This window comes from Desmodus rotundus, chromosome 10 (genome assembly GCF_022682495.2).
Source record: "Desmodus rotundus isolate HL8 chromosome 10, HLdesRot8A.1, whole genome shotgun sequence".
NCBI classification, from domain to species: Eukaryota; Metazoa; Chordata; class Mammalia; order Chiroptera; family Phyllostomidae; genus Desmodus; species Desmodus rotundus.
In genome coordinates, this window is record NC_071396.1 from 2,232,473 (window position 1) to 2,251,534 (window position 19,062).

Here is a 19,062-nt window from a genome sequence, read left to right on the forward strand (position 1 = left end):
CAGCAGAAAATAACAAAACTCAGATTTTTCTGACGCCTGTAAAGCAGTATCAAGTCCAGCCCATTTCCGTGTGCGCTCACACACACACAGTTACATGCCAAGGCCCGTGTAACTGCAGCCTCTTCCTGGAAGTGCAAAGACTGCAGAAATCTGCGCACGGACAAAACGTCCTCCAGCCCTGCGAAGCCGCAGCTCGAGGCCTCGGTTTCAGGGGCGGAGAGGCGTCCTGGAGACCAGAGAACACGTGGCTGAGCTCGAGGCCTGACCACATCCTGCAGAGCCCGGACCCAGCCTCCAGCCCCAGGGCTGGACTCCCCGCAGGGACCCTCCCGCCACTGCAGGAGTCCACCCAGGAATCTCGTTCCCCCAAGACAGACTTCGGGCCAGGACAACCCTCGTTCCCTCGTCTTGTTCAGAAATAACTGACACGCACCGCTGTGTAAATTGAAGGCGCACAGTGTGGCGGTTGGGTCTACGCAGGTGGTGAAATGGTCAGCACGACAGGTGCAGCTATCATCCATCCTCCCAGATGGATACAATGAAAAGGAAAGAAGGAAAGAGAAAGGGATGAGAACTGCGAGGGTCTGCTCTTAACAACCCTACGGCCCTTCCTTAGCGAGCAGGTCTGCCACCCAGGCATCCCGGAGAATTCCTAGGTCACGGTCCCCTTTATTCCCTCACGGCCATAGAAGTCACCAACTATTAATTCTACCTCCTCATCCCAGACCCTCGGGATTCTTGCTCTAACTGTAACCAATCAGCTGCTCTTCGTGAGTCCAGTAATTTAATTCCTACTCTCTACACTCACCAAATCACCTACTGAAAATGAAAATCTAATCATAACACATTTCTGCTTAAAACCCTTTATTGAATGCAACGCACTCTTCTCAGTCTGGCTCCTAGCCTGCCTGCACGGCTCCCCTATACACAGTATGCTCGGGCCTTCGTGAACCGTTTACACCCCCTCCAAAGGCCAGGCCGCGTCGAGCCCCTGGGCCTCCCACTCCGGCTGTGCCATCTCACTGACCACAGTCTGCCTGGGCCGCCTCGCTCCAGGCCAACCACTCCGTTGTAAAACCGGAAGAATCAGGGCGACCGACCCGGAACCATCCATGGCAAAGGTGGACATATATAAAGAGCTGAGATAAACAGCTCAGGCCGCTGTCCAAACCCGATTATAAAAACATCCTACTGAATTCCTTGTGCTCAATAATTCATAGTGGATCCTATCATAGCAAAGCTGGTAAGGCCCTATGGAATACAGGCTGGCACTTGGAAATGCTTTCATTAGTATGAATCATTTATTGTAAGGTCATTTGTTTAACAGCCTCTGGTCTGTAACAACTACTTACGAACCGAAAAAAGGAAATCACCAGAAAAAGACACTTCTCATTTAAATAACATCAAGAAAAACTCTGACAGGCCTGGCTGAATTAACACATGACGTAACATTTCATCCATAGAGAAAGTGGTCCGTTCACCTGCTGTGCACACCTGCTCTCCCACAGACACTGCGCACTGACCACTGCTGAACCTCCCAGCCCCCGTTTCCTGTTCACGACACACCGCACAGTAAACCGCCAGCAGTGGGAAAGGACCTCCTGCCCACCCATCACCCCTCTGGATGCTGCGGCAAACTGGACAGGGAGCGGAGGCCCAGCACACCGGGTGAGGCTGCGCCGACTGCGCCCACTGCCGCCCTGGCCAGTGAGCCTTCGCTGAGCCTCGGCCGGGCCCTCCCGCCGGGCTCTGATCTGAGCTGGTCGTTCAACAGTCTATTTAGCGGGTAATTCGGTGAGGACCACGTAAGCGATGGCTAACACAGCAGCTCTAGTGGTCCCCTTAATTCTGCTGAAATCGCTGTCTTCTCCCTCCTTCTGCTCACCCTCCCCCTCAAACCAAGAAAGAGCAGAAATAACTGGATCGCTGAGTTTGCTTGTCTCTCGTTCACTGTGCACAGATTTCCATGTAAACTGCAATTATGAGAAAATTAAGAAAGGAGGGGGAAAAGCAAGTATGTAGAAGCCACCGACTGACTCCTAGTCACCCACAACTGTCCCAGCTTTTAATAAAAGTAGTTTTCACCCTGGCTGGTGTGGCTCAGTGGAATGAGCATCTTCCTGCAAACCGAAAGGTCGCTCGACTCCCGGTCAGGGCACATGCCTGGGTTGCAGGCCAGGTCCCCAACTGGGAGCGCTCGACAGGCAACCACACATGGGTGTTTCTCTCCCTCTCTTTCTCCCTCCCATGTCCTCTCTCTAAAAATAAATAAATAAAATCGTATTAAAAGAAGAGTTTTCAATGTACTTGCTTATCAGGTAGATCATGATTACATTTTCTGTTTTAAAACTTGCCTCCTGACAAACTAAGTTCAATCGCTGTTACATTCTGACGTCGCAGAGCCGACCCAGGGTGTGAAGGCGGGATGCACAGATCCCCGAGGCCGCCGCCGAGCAAACGCTCACCAGACCTGCGTCGTTCAGTCCGGGCGGCCGTGTCCCACTGAGCACAGACCAACCACACACCCCTGCCCTTCGCACACACAGACACACGTGCACCGGAACAAATGGCCTTGCTTGGGCACACTTACCGCGTGAGGCTGCCATGTCAGGCAGCCACTGCGCAGAGAACAAGGATTATTCCTTGACGTTAATAGTAGGAATAACAGACCTGACGGCATGCCGACAAAGCTACCTCGGATTTTACGTGAGAGACTTGCAAAGACTCGTGAAAAGCATTGAAAATCTACTTGAAAGCAATTGTCATCTTACAGACACTAAAACAGAATTATATCATTGAAATCCACTGCAGTGCTGTTTCCAGGAACTTTCTAGATCTGCGGAAGTCCTTCCCTCCAGCGAAAAAGTCTGAGAAAGCTGGCGTTGAGTGAGAGGCTTTAACAGCGCGGGTCTGCAGATTGCGCCAATGGCATCATTTTGGTTTTCACGAGAGTGCGGCTTCCACGTCACTCTCCAAGCAAAGCCAGGCAGCAACTGCAGCGCAGCCAGCCAGCCCTTTCCTGGGAGCCAGACACCAACCCACGGGATGCATTCGCCAGCCCCCTCCCGGCCCCGGCCCCGTTGTCCCCTCCTCAGAGGCACCAGCACGGCTCCTGGGAGACCCGGCTCGTCTGCTGAGCTCAGGCTCCAGACGACCACCTGCCTGAGGGACTATGTCACCGCGCATGCCGCACTGCCAGGACAGCCACCCCGCCTCACCCAGGAACCATTAGTCGTCTCCACTGGCCAGTTGTGCAGAATGGCCACTCGATGAGAATGGAGGCACTCACCCTACGCCCTCTGTGTAGCCAGCAGCCTCTGCACTCCCAGCTGATCTGCCTGGCAGCCCTCTGTTCTTTCGCGTCAGGCGCCAGGGCAGCTTTGTGTACAAATGAGGCAAGACCTGTGTTCCCACATGTCTCAAGAGTGTGTCGACTCCCACCTTCCCTAACCCCCCGCCCCCTTGGGAGTCTGCACCATTTTGCCGGACTTCGCACCAGGCCATGCCCAGGCCAGCTGCAAGCACACCTCGGACAAAGACAGGAGAAGGCCTCTAGGCCTGCTCTGGCTGCTGGTAACGACAACAGAGCCACACCGCCCGCTCGATGGAAAGCAGTCCCATGGAAGGACAGCCTTCCCGCTGGCACTCAGGGGAGGCCACCCACACCCAGCCTGTGGGGAGGTAGCAAAGCCCATGGTGCAAAGAAAATGCCCGAGACCCTGCAGGAACGCTAAGCCACTCATTTTTTTATTTTGCCCCATTTCAGTGAGAGCCAGTGTGTCTCCAAGGTGGGGCCGGGAAGAAAGGAGTGGGCATTGGAGGCCCTTCTAAACTGGGGTCTCGGCCCTTCACCCGCTTCTCGGCTCCGCCCGATCAGTAAGCCTGTTGGGGCACACCCAGCATGTTTGTCCCTGCTGCTGGAGCACAAAGAGGACTCGGCCCTGATTCCTGGGGAGTCAAAGAAAGAGGCTTTTGCAACGTAAGGGTGCCAGGACTGTGACAGACACTGGCATGTGGTCCGTCACTATGGAGCAGACGGCAGGCTGCCTGAGCAGGCTGCTGGGCCAGGTGAGGCCTTGCAGGGAAGACACCGAGGGGCCTGTGAGCACGTGCGGGGGCAAAGCCGGCAGAGAGGAGCAGACCTCCCGATGAAGGCACCGGACACCAGAGCTGCCGGGCGAGGAGGAAGACCATGCCGGAGGCTCAGGGCGCAGCACAGGCGAGAGTGGGCCCCACCCCGGGGAAATCTCCCGAAGACAATAGCAAAAGGATTTTCAGTAAGAAAAGGCTCCTAGGAGCAGGCAGAAGGTGTCGGCGTGTTCTTCTCAGAGATACGCAGATGGATAAGTGGACACATGCAGGCATACACACAGACGTACGATTAACTCAACCCTAAACCTTAAAAGGGGGGCTGGGGGGAGAAGAAGATACTACAGGGGACTCTCTAGAAAAAAGTGAAATGGCCCTTTTTCTTGGGCATTTTAAACCATACTACAGTATAGCTCAAGTCCGGATTTTCAAGTCTAAACTTCATTCCTCCATAGGAGTCAGAAGAAAATTTATCTTAATCCATTTTAACAAATCTGCCTGAGCTTCCAGTTGTGACAATGCTAAATCTTGATTCTATTTTGATGCTGGTTCCTGATCTGCCATTAACTAGGAACCAGATGAAGAGCCATCAAAGTGCTACAGCTTACATTGCTATTACAATCAAAACTTAAAAAAACATAAAGGTGCAAGTAACTCCTCCAAGCATCTCACAGAACAGGCGGGGGTCCGTGCTTCTTAGCATGATGCTCGGGGCCTCCCTGATGCAATCTCTGGTCCCGTGCCAGGCTGCCTCCTGGGAGCTTCTTCGTTAATCCATGAGCAGACACTGTACCTTGGGCCCATTTGGCACAGGCCCTTTGTAAGTAATTTCTTTTTAAAGATAATTATTGACATTGTAACTTGTCTTTCAAACTTCCAGCAATGAAAACTACAAAAAGATGCTGAGTAAAATCCATCTACTTGGAAGTGAAACCCCCGTACTTGGTATCCGCATCCGACAGTCACCAAGCAAGTGATACTCTTCCATCAACTCACAAGGAAGTACTTCTTCTTCAGAAGGGAATAAATTCAGTATTAAGCTAGTTGTTTCCCCATGAAACTCAGTTTGCTGTTTTCTCCTGAGGGGAATGTTGGAGCATCCGAATGGAATTAATTTGGCAAATACATAGAGTAAGCACCTTTTGTGGGCAGAGAGGCTGCCGCCCCTCTGTGGAAAGCCAGGCCACGGAGCTGAGCTGGGAGAGGGCCAGCCTCCGAGGAAGGAGACAGAAAGGCTGCTCACAGAAGAGCTGAGGAAGTCAGCTTCACATCAGTCCTATCGCCGGCCCATCCTCTCTCATCCTCCCGTCGGAATTCCAACAACTCGGTTCCGGGTTCCTGCGGGTCAAGCCTCTAACTAATCACCACACTCATCTCTACATGGACTCCACCCTCCTCCCCGTCCCCCCGTCTGTCCCCCCCGTCTTCCCCGGCCCTGGTCCCCACGTCACCACACTCTGAGATTGTTCAGAACCTGCGGTTCAGACACCACGCCCAGGCCTGCCACCAGGTCCCTGAATGTCCCGACAGTGACCCCCTGCAGATCAGACCTTGATCTCTGTCACGTGTGAGACCTCCCTCATTCCACATCCTTCCTCGGGCCTTGCAGGGACATGCGCCTGGCATTCCTCCCAGACGTCCCTGAAACCAATTGCTCAACTGTCCTGGACATTCTCTCTCTGCTGAGAGCTGCCCGACCTTCTGCCCCACACCATGGCTGGGAGGCGGTCACCGCCAGCCTGGGAATAGCCGGTTCTGACAAGAATGGCCTTAGAGGAAACAAGATGTGCAGGACATGATTCACACCTTCCAGAAGCTCATATTCCAGGACGGAGGCTGATTCAAGCACAGCCACGGTCAGGCTCAGCCGTCCTCAAGGCCTAAGGAAGCCGAAGAAAAACTTCTTTATACTTTCTGTGCCATACTTGAGCAGAACCTTGAAGAATGAAGATGATTTTAATGCACTGAGATTGAACAGTTAAAGTGCAGAAAACGGGCATTACAAGTGGTGGGAAAAGCATAAAGATGAACCAGGGAAACCAGGAAGGGCACAGCGTTTATCAAAAACAATGGCAATTGGCCAGATGTGACTAAAATATAGGCGGCTACAAAGAAATGAAATCTGGAAAGGCAGGTCAGGGGTAGGACAAATGCGGAGCCACGAGGAACGGGTGAGCCAGGCGAGACGGTGCAGCGGGTGGTCACTCCCGTAATCCCATATTCTACAATTCCTAAGAACCGAACTGTTTCCAGAAGCATAAAGCTAGATCTTACTTTAGACTGCTTCCTCGCTTTCCGCTGCCTACCAGCAACCCCCAAACTTCTTTCTCCAACCTGCGATTGGGGGAACCCAGCGGGAGAGCAGGGAGAACGAGGGCCAAACGGGGAAGGGGGAGCAGAGAGCCAAGGGCAGGGCAGCATCGTTCACCTGGCAGCTGCAGGGAGTCCCCTGGGATTGTGCTCCAGCCTCCGCGTTCAGGCTCGAGTGCCGTCCCAGTTCAGAGAAAGCCGACCTTGGCCTGCAACTGACGAGCCTCAAAGGCCGAGTGGTCACCTGAGTCATCTTTGGAGCAGTGTATGCAAATGCCCCACCAAGTTCACACGGAAGAAAATGGGCCTGCGGGTCTCACTGCGGAAATACTGCCCTTTGGGGGACCACAACCCAATGCATGAGCAAACAAGGCCTTGCCAGGGACCACACCCATGAGACAAGGGTCCCTGCATTTCCTAACTCAACGCCCGTAGCCCATCCTCCCAGCCCAGGCTGCCCATTCAGCCTGCCAGCAATACCCTCGCCTCGGCCAGACGCACCCCTCTGAGCTGAGCTCTGGGGGGTTCATTCAGCTCACGCTTTGTCACAGACCCTGTGGTTGACACTTGAAAAGACATAAAAACAAACCTGGGATTCATCCAGGACTGTACAACCTTCTTTTCCAAGTGCTTCTTCGTGTGGGCATGTAGTCATAAAACTCCAAATTAATGAAAAAGTTTAAAAAAAAATGCCCACTGGCAGAAAGTAGTTCTGAAACCACCAGGTAAGCCTCCTGGAAAACAAGCCTAACTCACATGCAAAGGCTTGTGCCTGCTGACGAGGGGGCAGTTAGAAGGGACTTGAGGGGCGGCACCTGTTACCGATGTAAAGACGGCAGCCATGCAAGAGCAACCAGTCCCTCATCACGACATTCCTGAACACCGTCCGCAAGACAGAAAAGCCGGTGCCACCAGGCCTGGGAGCCGGAGGGCTGCAGGCAGACCTGGGGTGGGGGGGACCGGACTGCCAGCGACCTCAGGGGTGCGGGAAGTGGCAAGCGTTCCCAGCAGCTGAGAGAGCTCGCAGAGGCGCCAGGAGCACGAGAAAGCGTCCAGCATAAGTGGGACACGGACAGGGCCGTTTAGTTAGGATGCGACTAAAACTAACACTCAGCTGTGCTCTTTCCTTTCACACGTTTGGAGTGGGATTTTGTCCTGTTAGTACTCAATGGTTGCCTATAAAACATTTATACTTCTTTACCAAACTTATTTTAACTGATTCATAACTTCAAGTGACTTCAAGGACACATGGCCAGCATTTGGTGGCCAGCATTTGGTTCTGGTGACAAGTGGTAGAAGAGGTTGATTCTTAGGCCCAAACTACTAGAAAGGCTGCTCACCCCTGGCCAGAACCTGCAGCAGCAGGAACAGACACTATAAATAAATCCACAATGTTTCAAATTAAAATACGTGTGTTTTTAAAGGCCGCTGGCATCTTTCAGTGTGGCCTGGGCAACCGCTGCACTACTTGCGGTAGGTGTGGGTCCCAGCACAGACCAGCGGCTCTCCAAGTCTGAGGACGGGAACCGTCGGGGTGCAGGTCCCCGATGCTCGCCCCCACCAGATCAGAGTCTCTGACACACGCATTCTGCGGACCGTGCTTGGGGAAACACGAGATCAGGACGCGTGCTTTGCAAACACAGCCTCTCCCGACAGAGGCAAACAGCCCACCCACATGTTCTCGAACAGCTGTACTAATTTTGTACAAATTACTTTCGATGCGCACGCAATAGAACTACTTCAAGGACTCACTGAAAAAAAATTTTAGGATTGATTTCATTAACCACTAATCATTCTGCTTCACAAGTTCAAATTTTCACTGCAATGGGGAGCACATACAATTAAGTGAGAACCAACTTTCCATTCATTTCGAGAGGCATGGCTGTGGAGGCAGAGGAAACAGAGCCGACTGTCCTCTCTGAGTCCAAGAGGAGAAGGAACCAGAGGAGAAGCTGGCCAGTGGGCTTGCCGAACACTTCAGGCTCACATGCAAGACGCCACGGGGCACACAAGTCATATTCAGTGGACCGAAATGAGAAACAGCGCGGAGGCTGGCTCCTCCGTATCAAGGTATCCGACGTCACAAAATGTGCATTTACGAAAAACCGACCAGACGAGCCTGGGGCCACCCATGACCATTCTGGCCTTCCCCAGCCTCTCCACCGCCTCTAACCAGGGGTCCTGCCCAGGACCAGCCCCCACCACGGTCATCCTGCTCCTGCTGTGGTCCTAGTCATAGCAAGGGGCGGGCAGCACACCACCGTGACTCATTTCAGGGGCAGCGGAAATGCTTCAGCACTGGACTGCCAGGCACTGAAGTACCCGCCGGCTGGAATCGCAGCCCTAATGTGGGCAGTCGGAGGTGTACGCCGGCACTCCATCAGCAGGTCTGCCGTGAGTGCGCGTCGGGAACAGAGCGCGGTTCTGCTGACCCAGGAGAACTGGACAAAGAGAACACAATGCCGCCTATCGAGACCATGAGCTCCTTTCCATGAAGTCCATCCATCAGTAAGCATTCTCCTTGTGTGATAAATATCCTTCAACGTGCCTGTATTTGGTGAACAACAGTTCACGCCTAGAAACCAACTGTTTGGAATAAGAACATGCTATTTGCCTCAAATAAATGATCTGCCGTCCAGTTCTGGTGTCTGCGTGGCAGTATGCAAACCTATCACATCGCTTTAAAGTAGGGTCAGCAGTTAGACGTGGCAGGCAATGGAGGCCCTGACCGGTGAGACTCGGTGGGGCGTCATCCCGCAAAGTGAAAGGTCACCGGTTAGATTCCTTACATTTCAGAAGTATAACAATTTTTAATGAGCATATCTATTTATTTTCCCAATAATAATATAATAAAGGCTATAAGGCTTTGTTATGGTTATAACCATAACAAAAATAAGAGCAATTTTCCAGGTAAAATATGAGGCTATGAGGAAAATATTTTAACAATAAAAAAAAAACAGAATTACAAGCACACTAGAAACAATATTTTTAATTTTGCCACTTTGTAATGAGTATTTAAGGGTCCTTTTGCAACTCCCATTGCCTGTTGTCTAAGACATAACGCCCGCGAACCTCTGCGGTTTTTCTTCTCCCTGAGGAACTAAGGATGACTGCCTCTCCCTGTAATCCCACCAAAAAATTATCCAAACACTAACTGGAATGTGGAAAGCGCAGAGCGAAGAGGAAGCAGAGGGGAAAGGAGCGTGGAGCCGGGCTGGAGGCACTGCAGACAAAGCCGGGCCCTGGCCGAGGGGCAGCGTGTGGGGTCAATCACAGCAAATGTCCCCAAGGCCCAAGAATAGAGAAGCAGGTGACAGGAAACAGACACTGGCGGAGCCTCCTGCCACACTTTCCCAGAGACGCTTCTCCACCGCGTTCTTTTTTATTTTATTTTAGTGGGAAAAGGGTCTTTTATGAACGACTAAGTCGCTTTTTCACAAAAAGAAAGTCTGCCCACCCCTTGCTCAGGCCAGACAGGCCCTCTGAAAGCAGCACACTCACGGCAGAGGACTGGAAGCGACAACCGCTGGAGAAACACACCAACACGCTCTTCTGTCGTAGGGGCGCCCTCAGTCGGCTGCGGGAAAACAGACGTCTGACCCCCGACTCCGCACTGACCCCGGACTCCACACTGGTCCCCTGAGAAGGAAGCTGGGGAGAGGTGCGCCTTCATTTCGTGTCAGAGGACGAGCATGGGGTTGATTCCCCGTGGCAGAGGAGGACAGGAAACCCTCACACGGTGGGTAAGTCTAGAAGGGGTTCGTACACGTACGAACTCTCTGAGGTAAAACCCCAAACTTGGGGATGAATAACTGCACATTCTTCTCAGGCGATTGGAGAAGACCAGGGACTGTCACAGGGGCCTAGGGGACGGAACTACGAGGCTATGAAACACCGCCGTGGGGAATCCACATCATCTGAGCACCAGTGCCCTAGAACCACATTCGGTCTTTGGTAGCTGTTCCAGGCCAGAGCTGGCCCTCCAGCCTCCCTGGGTAAGGGGGGTCTTCTCGGAACACAGCGACACCCGTCCTGTCTGTTTGTGTACTGCCCACAGCTACAAGGCAGCGGTTACCACGGGGACCACAGGGCTCACAGGCCAGCATTATTTGTCATCCCACTGAGAAACCTGCCCCCAGTGACTGACTTACACTGATTATCAACAGAAGACCAATGGCAAGAATTACGGGAAGATCTATTTCCATCAATAACAGAAAACACGTGTATTTCTAAATTGTATAGACCAATTAAACAAGTTCTGCTCATTTGCGCACTATTCTGATCATCTCTGTATATATGACAACATATCTCATTATACAAGCTCATCATAAAAGTGCGCATAGTGTGACAGAGCTGTTCTCTCCACAAAGGTAAGAAAAGCGACCCTGCTCAAAATCTAGGAATGCTTCCTGGCCCCGCCCTCCTCGTCCCACTGCTACTAAAACCATGAAAACCAGTCTCTCGGTATTCTCTTTAGAATAAAAAACCTTGAAGATATGCAACGTAAGAACAATCCAACTATTAATCACCAAAAACGGAGTCAGCGATTTAGAAGTTTCATAAGTCTGAGTGGATGGCCCTACATTTACGTATAAGTTTAAAAACTCTCAACTATCTGCACATAAAGTACATTTGACTCCACTTATACAATGATGTTCACCTGTGCCCTGTAAAAATAAGGGAGAAGGGATTAGAAGTATGAAGAAACATTCACTGAAACTCTTGTTGTATGTTTATAGAAATGCTGATGAGTTGCTGATAAAGTAATTCAGAGCAAACAGTAATCATACCGTCATTTCTGAGACACCCTCAAGCATCAGAATAAGTTTGCTATCATGTTTTATATATACTGTATTAAAATACCTACTATGTTAAACTTGAGCCGATACTTGAAGGGACAGATATTTTAATTTCAGTGACACCAGGAATGTAGACAGAGTGCTGCTTTGTGAGGCCACAGCGACACTGCACATTTTTAAAATACCAAAACCTATTTTTTTTTAAATCAAAGGAAACAAAACCTGAAAGGAATTTTGGAACGCAATTATCTAATTAAGCAACTTCTTTTCCGAAACTGCATTAAATAATCACTCTTCAGATGGGCTGAATGGCAGTGGCTACATTACTAATATCAAATAGATACATTTTGAAACATCAGATCTGGTTCCTAGGAAAACAGTGTTCGGTTCTAGGTACATTGTAAATGTCTCTAATGCTATCTCAAACCTAATGCTATCACATATTTAAGTGAAAGAAAAAATAAATAAACGATAATTAATAATAGTGAACTGTTTGGCATATTCAGAGCCCCAAACTGCCCACTGAGGGGAGGGCAGCAGGAGCACCAGCAGCACGGCACTGCGGGCCGCTGCGTCTGCGACGCTGACCTCCGCTGCGCAGGCAGAGGACTCGGCCCGGCCGCTCCCCACTGTCTAGCTCCGGGGCTCGCCCACCTGGGACCCGCATCAGCGCAACAGGGAACTCCGATCAGAGAACGGATCTGTCTGCGCTCGGGTTATTTTAACCGTGGGAAGATGCCCAGGTCACTGTGGAAGCGCCTAAGGATTCGGAGTCTGACCCTGCGGGATGGCTCGAGGGGAAAACCGGGTCGGTCCCTGGGGCCACGTGTAGCTGGCTGGCCAGCCTGGTTTCCCGTGTACCCGGGGGTGCAGCCAGCCTGCGGGATGGAACATGCCGGAGGGACAGGAGGATACCAGAGCCTCCTCGCCCCCATGTGCACGTTAAATTCTGCAGGCCTTTGGCAGGCCCGCGTCCCACGGCACAACGCCCCACCGCTGCAGACTTCCCTCCCGCGGGAACTCTCCCTCTCTCCTGCCCTGCCTGGGGCCGGAAGTACCGCCCCCCAGCGGGAAAGCTTCGTCCTGGCCACTCATTGGCTGCGGAGGCCGTCAGTACTGCGGGGAGAAATCTCTGGCCCGCACCTGGCAGGCTGCCGGGGCTTCCCTAGCCTGCGAGAAATCAACCAGCGCCCCCGTGCCCCGCCCTGCCGCACACACACAACAGGGTCCTTCACCCCTTTGTATCGCAGGCCCCTCTCCCACCGCCCCCACAGGGGCTGCACTTTGACTCCTCCTGGAAGCAAAGTTTTTAAGCTCCACCTCCTCTCCCCGACCCCAGCCAGCTCCCGGGCCAGGGCCAGAGGATGTTGCCGTTTTAGCAGTGAACCAGCGTGGCCCGGATCTCCCCGAGGCCAGCAGAAGGTTCCTTCCCCGGCAAACGAAAGAACTTAAGTTTTACGTTAACTGTCTTACTGTCTTCCGTGCACTGGCTTTCACCACTGTTGCGGCCACGAATACCGAGCACTCATTCATCAGGAGTTGACACAACGCATTACAGGGCCACTGGCCTCTCGTTAATGATTCGCCGCTGTCAGGTTTAGGCTCATCCCCCATGCACCGCACACGTTCGGAGTGAAAGTTCCGTGCCTCTCTTCGACCCACCCGCAGCAGCTCAAGCTCCTGCTCAGATTGATCGACACACGCTCCGCACAACCTGAGGACACGCCACTGTCGCCTGAGCGGAGAGCGCACATTTCTTGAAACTCAGAAATCCTCGGAAGAGGAATTAGAAACAGTGGTTGTAATTATGACGAGTACGCAATGCTCTACAAATGAGGGGCATCTGATTCTTTTTCCAACTGCACCCTGAGGATAACTAGTCTCAAAAGAGCGGGGAAATAATTTCATCTCTGTAACATGTTTCTGACTTGCAGTTCCGTCACCACCATCGCTCAAAAGTGGGGGCACATCCTGCTATAAAATAAGTATATCGTTAGTATGTGTCCCTAACAAGGACGACAGCGATGTGAGGATACGACCCATTTGTTGGATACCTCATGTCCCAACGCCTGCAGAGTACAGGGAAGGGGCGACCTCGCCGCAGCATCCTCAGGGTTGCATTCTCTTCCTGGCACTGTCCTGGGCATCGTGATCCTCCCACCTTTCTCATCTTTCCTTCAGGCTCCCCTTCGTCTCTCTGGCTTTGGCCTCTATTTTCAATTCCCTTCTTTCCCGCTGCCACCATCACCACCCATGTTGGCTAGGGACTTGCCATCCCTGCCTGTCGCATTCCTCACCCTTATGGAGTCCCACGAAACTCACTGTCCAACAGGCCAGTCAACCCGCGCTTCTCAAGCCACTGGGGAATCCCACCAGCCACCCTCTGCCACTGAACTTCACTCTGCCAAGTCTGGCTGCGGAGGAATCCTGACAACTGGGCCTAACCAATCAGCGACGGAAAAATAACTGGAGCCGCCAATCAGCACCCGCCGGGCGGCGGGAGGCGGGACTTCACCCAAGTTCCTTGGGTCCTGAAACTGAAGACCTGTTGCCGCCGCCGCCGCCGTGGGCGCGCAGTTTCTTAGTTACCGCGGCCACCGCGGCCAGAACCGGTGCCAGGCGCAAAGCCTCCGCCGGTGCCCGCCCACGAGCCGGACCAAGCCCCCGGCTCGAGCGTGGCGCGCCCCGCCCGGCCTCCCCGCTGCGGGCACGGAGAACGCCAGCGCGGCCTGGACTTGCCGTCCCCATCCTCCCCGCACCCGCGACCCCACAACGACTCACCAGGAAGCGGGGAGTCGTCAGTTCTCCCGCCTGTGAGGGGCCTGGGGCTGGTGGGCAGGAGGCCCGGCCAGGCAGCCCCGCGGAAAGGACCTCAGGGCCGAGGACTGTGGCTGCGGGGCCTGAGCCGAACGCCACCTCGCGCCACGCTGCCCCTGCAGACGCTGCAGGCGCGGCCACCCACCCTCTCACAGCCCCGCACTTCCCGAGCACGAGCCTAGCAGCAGCCCATACTCCCGCAACTGCTGCTCCTCCTCGGGTGGACGCTGCTGTCAGGAGTGTAAACATCCCGGCATCCCCAAGGAGAGGGCGGGGCATCCCTCAGTCACGCCCACTGCCACCAGCCACGCCCCCTTCCTCCCCCCCACCCCCCACCCCGCTCCCCCAGCCCCAGGGCAGACTCTCGGGTGGTCCCCACTGCCTTTCCCCATTGCACCCTACAGAGTAGAGAGAGCCCGGCATCCTTACCCTGGAGCCAGGCAGCCCTCCTCCCAGCACATCGCTGCCGCTGTCCGGCCCGGCGGTGAGGGGAGCATCGTTATTCCCCACCCCGCCCCAGCCTTTGGGCCAGTTTGCCTCCCACTAGGGGCGAGGGTCTTCCTGCTTTTGCACAAGTTGTTTTTTGTTTACCTATATTTAAATGTCCCCACGTGCAAGCGGTGAACCAAATGGGTGACAGTGCTGGGATCCCATCCTCTCCTACTATGGGGTTTCAACCTCCTGTGCGCTGAGCGAGCCTGTGTTAAAGTCCCAACCTGGAGGGCAGTGGCTCTGGGGACATGTCAGAGAGGTGAACAGCCTGGCTTGTATCTGCACTCTTAGGGGGGAGGCTATGCATAATATACACTATAATATACATACACATTCATATCCCAAAACCCCAGCACAGGAGCCTCCAAAGGCAATGCTTTGCCTCCAGCCCCTTCTGGGCTTCGATCACTGGACAGGCATTCGTGGGGGAAACAGCTAGGAGGCAGAGTGGAGTCAACCACACCTTGATTTCTCATCTCAGCTCAGTGATTATTAACTCTGCCCTGGCGGCAAGTCATGTCACCTCTCTCAAGCATCAGTCCCTGCATCAGTGAGAGGAGACTACAGCAGTCATAACCACCTATCTCTAAGCCTGTGGCAAGGATTACAGGAGATAATAATGCAAAGTGCTTAATAAGCCCAAGGACCGGGCATGCAAGAAATACTCATTATATAGTACGTATTTTGCGGTGTATAAGGGGCACATTTTCACCCAAATTTTTGAGGAGAAAAATAAGGATGCACATTATCCAAGGGTAGAATGATTACATACCATGGTATAATAACGGGTATAATAATCCCATGTATGATGTGCAGAAAAACGTGGGTGTGCATTAGATATAGCGAAAGACAGTAGTTGTTACTGCTCCTGGGTCTCCTCACTAGTTTGACTTTCCCACCAAAGGGATTCGAGCCACGCAGGAGCAGATTCTAGCTTGGGTGCTTCAAATGTCAAGGCTATGGAATTAAGATTTGGAAAGTTTATTTTTAGAAAGAAAATAATGCAAGATCTCAAGAGGAGATGTGGAGTCCAATCGCTCCAGAAGTATTAACCAAGGTGCTAGACACAATTCGAAGGAATGACGAGACACAGAGGCCCCACCCTCCAGGGGCTCCCACTGTAGTAGAAAACTCAATAATAATAATAATAATAATAATAATAATAATAAGCCTATAAATATGTACTATGTCACGTGGTGACTCACACAAACACGAAGCAGGGTAAGGAGACGTGGGGAGGCAGGATGCTGTCTGGAATAAGTTTATCTGACGTTTGAGCAGAGACCTAAAGGAAGTGAGACAATGAGCCACCTGTCTGCCCAGGAGCAGAGCATTTACGGCAAATGCAGATCCTGCTGGAAGCAGGTGTGGCTTCTTTGAGGAAAGGCCAAGAGGACAGAGGTCGGTGTAGCTGAAACCCAGTGAACAATGGGTGAGCACTAACAGGTGACATCAAAAGAGGGGGTGGGGTATAGAAAGGGGACAAATGTAGGACCTTGTAACTTTGAACAGTTACTCAATGAAATGGCGCATCACAGCAGGAGTGACCGAGTAGGACCTGGGTTGCGGAGTGTGCAGCTGTACTGTGGGGAATAGCGTAGGGCAGAAAGAGCTGGAACGGAAGGCTAGTCAGATGGGCAGGTAAAAGACACTGATGCCCTAGACCACTGGGCTCACAGCAGAGGTGGCAAGGATGGCCAGGCTCCTGATGCATTTCTAAGCCACGCCAACACACTTTACCAGTGGACCGGATGTGGGAGCGGAAAGGAGGCAGGGATGAAGCCGGTGACGTTGGCATTTGAGCCACACCATCTGTGAGGTCGCACTACACCAAAATCAGCCAGTCGAATAGGAACACTGCCCCTTGAGTCACTCATAGGCACCTCTTGCAGGAAAAATAGCCAGGTATTCCCAGGGCGAAGGCACTTCAAGGTAATACATGAGGCATTTCTCTTTTAGAAAATGTAGATAGGTAGATGATCGATAAAACAGTCCAGGTTAAATAAACTTCAGATTCATCTCTACACCAGATATTTCACTAGTGCAAGGAAAACATACACTTTCTGAACACTAACTGATAGGCAACTGGATCAAAATGAGCTCACGAAGCCCTAGTGGCCGAAGACTTTGTCTAGGAAATACCCTCTCAGCGGCGACAGGGTGCCCAACGTGTTGAAATCATCTATATGTGTCCTATTCTTCACCTTGAAAGACCACAAAGTTACAACCAAGTAGTAGGACAGTGTTTTCAAAGTCGGGAAGACTGTCAGACCTGAATCCGCTGAACTTGCTCTTTGTGACGTCTTTATCACCTGTGTGGTAGATGGGGAATGTTGTCCCCAGCCTCCGGCCCCTGGCCCCTGGCCTGGAGCAAGTGCTAATGGAAAAACAGAAGTCTGGCCAAGGAAACTCCTCTGGTCCCAGGGACTGTGACAGCAGAGCCCAGCTCTAACTCTTTTGTAGTTATCTCCCCACCAAGCTCTCTCCAAAAATGCTCGTTTGGCCCCACAAAAGGCATTAATTACAGTTCTTTTTATAGAAGCGATTTAGTGTTTTACCTCATTGCCAGGCAATATGATACACACCATTCAGTATCAGATTAACTTTGCTGTAAATGGTACTTGATTATCACACTAAAAACCTGTCCGTTTTCACAAAGTTGTCGCATTGTGTTAATTCATACAGCTTTGCCGGGCCCCATACAATTAAAAATTTTAAAAAATCAAAGGTAGCGTTGATTATCAAAACCACTTTTTATCCACAGGCAAACCCAGCCCAGGTTCGGCATGAACACAACTTCTCTGTAAGGAGAGAAGCTTGTTGGAAACATTTTTTCCTGATGAAGGATGATGAGGTAATATTAAAAATAATTCTCCTTTGAAAAAGATCCTAACCACAGAGGGGAAGACCAGACTCAAACACAGTGCTGGCAACACGTGTATTTAAAAAGCTACCGGGGATATTGGCAGCCACTGAATTTGGCAGCTCCGTGGTGATGAGGCTTAGTCAAGCTGTTGAAATGTCTGGACGAAACCCGGCCAAGAGGAGGAAGTCAAAGTGCAGACAGCAGACGACCCAGGCGAGGTCACTTCTCTCCGTTGGGCCCTGGCTGTGGCCACTGCTGTGCCAGAAGATAAATCTTTCTCATGCTTTGAAAACACCCAGGAGAAATATTAGAAAGCGACCTTTTCACCTGAATGGCCCCATGCATTTCAATGTGAACAGGTCACACAGATGAGCGATCAATGAAAACAATCAGATCAGCCCTGGCTGGGCAGCTCAGTTGGTTAGAGCGTCATCTCCTACACCAAAAGGTTGAGGGTTCGATCCCAGCTGGGGTGTGTTTTGGAGGCAACCATTGATGTTTCTCTCTCTCCTTCTCTCTCTCTCTCTCTCTCTCTCTCTCTCTCTCCACCTTCCTCTCTCTAAAATCCTTGCATAAGGATTAAACAAAGAAATTTAAAAATAAAAGGGTTTCCAGCCAAGATGGCAACATAGGTCAGACATGACCTGCCTCTTCACACAACCACATCGAAATTACAACTAAAATATAGAACCACCATCACTCAGGAACATCAGAAATTGAGTTGAATAGAAGTCTGACAAATACAGAATTGAAGAAACCACATCCATCTAGACTGGTAGAAGGGGCGCAGATGTGGTACAGGCTGGTCCCACACCCACATGGATAAAACTCTGAGAGGGATGTCTCAGGACCGAGGAGCCCCGGCCCCACACCAGACCCCCCAGCCCCAGATTCCAGTGCCAGGAAGTCCCCACAACTTCTGAGCCAGCAGGGATTGAGTCGGTGGAGGAGGCTGCTGGGGCCCTAAGCAGTTCCTCCTGGGGAGCCCACACACGAACCCACCTACTCAGACTCGCTCGCTCTGAGCTCCAGCACCAGGGTGGCAGCTTGAAGGGCACCAGTGGTGTACAGGGAGAGACTGAAGTGTCTGGCACCGGGGCAAGCAGAAGCCGTGGTCTATTTGCCGAGCCTTCCCCCCATAGAGCTGGTAGGCTGGTGCCATATCTGAGACTCCATCAACCTGGATAATACTGTGTGACCCACCTTGGAGATCCAGAGAGGCTCCACCCCACCCAACTTGTTGGCCCACACAAGCTGCTTTTCCCCAAGAATGGCTGGTCTTGGCTCCTAAATCCTCTCAAGCAAGCAGCAGCTGGCCTCAATGAGCCCCAGGCCCTGAACTAGCAGCCTAGATTCACAGCTTGGCTTCACCTGGGCATCTCCAAGCCCAGCACGAGTAGCAGCCATCTCATACTGCATCGCAGCTCAGGCAGGGTGGCTCTGGGCAAAACACAGGTCGGTGCTGACCCTGGCCTGCACCACCTAGGAAACTCCAGGGCCAGCACACCTAGTGGACAGCTACAGACCACGTCAGAGCACCGCCACCCTGCCCCTGCACAGCTGATACTTCTCTGACGGTGGAGATTGGTGGTCAGGGGTCACAGCCAATCCTTGCAGCTGACTGGCCTGGGTAAGCCCCTCCCACTGACCTGCTAACAGAAACCAAGGCTCAACTACAAGAGGAGGGTG

At 52.3% G+C, this 19,062-nt stretch overlaps 1 protein-coding gene across 3 annotated transcripts in view; it reads right to left on the bottom strand.

The window, feature by feature from the left end:
• Window positions 1–14,282, bottom strand: part of NEK7 (NIMA related kinase 7) — a 76,871-nt gene extending 62,589 nt beyond the window's left edge. Inside the window, exon 1 of one of the 3 annotated variants that reach the window (XM_053912506.1) lies at window positions 13,980–14,282. The gene's annotated coding sequence lies outside the window, so the exon portion shown is untranslated. Of the gene's footprint in view, window positions 1–13,495; window positions 13,608–13,979 lie in introns of those variants that run through there. The other 2 variants (XM_053912507.1, XM_053912508.2) reach the window with 2 other exon arrangements.
• Between the last annotated feature and the right edge of the window lie 4,780 nt (window positions 14,283–19,062).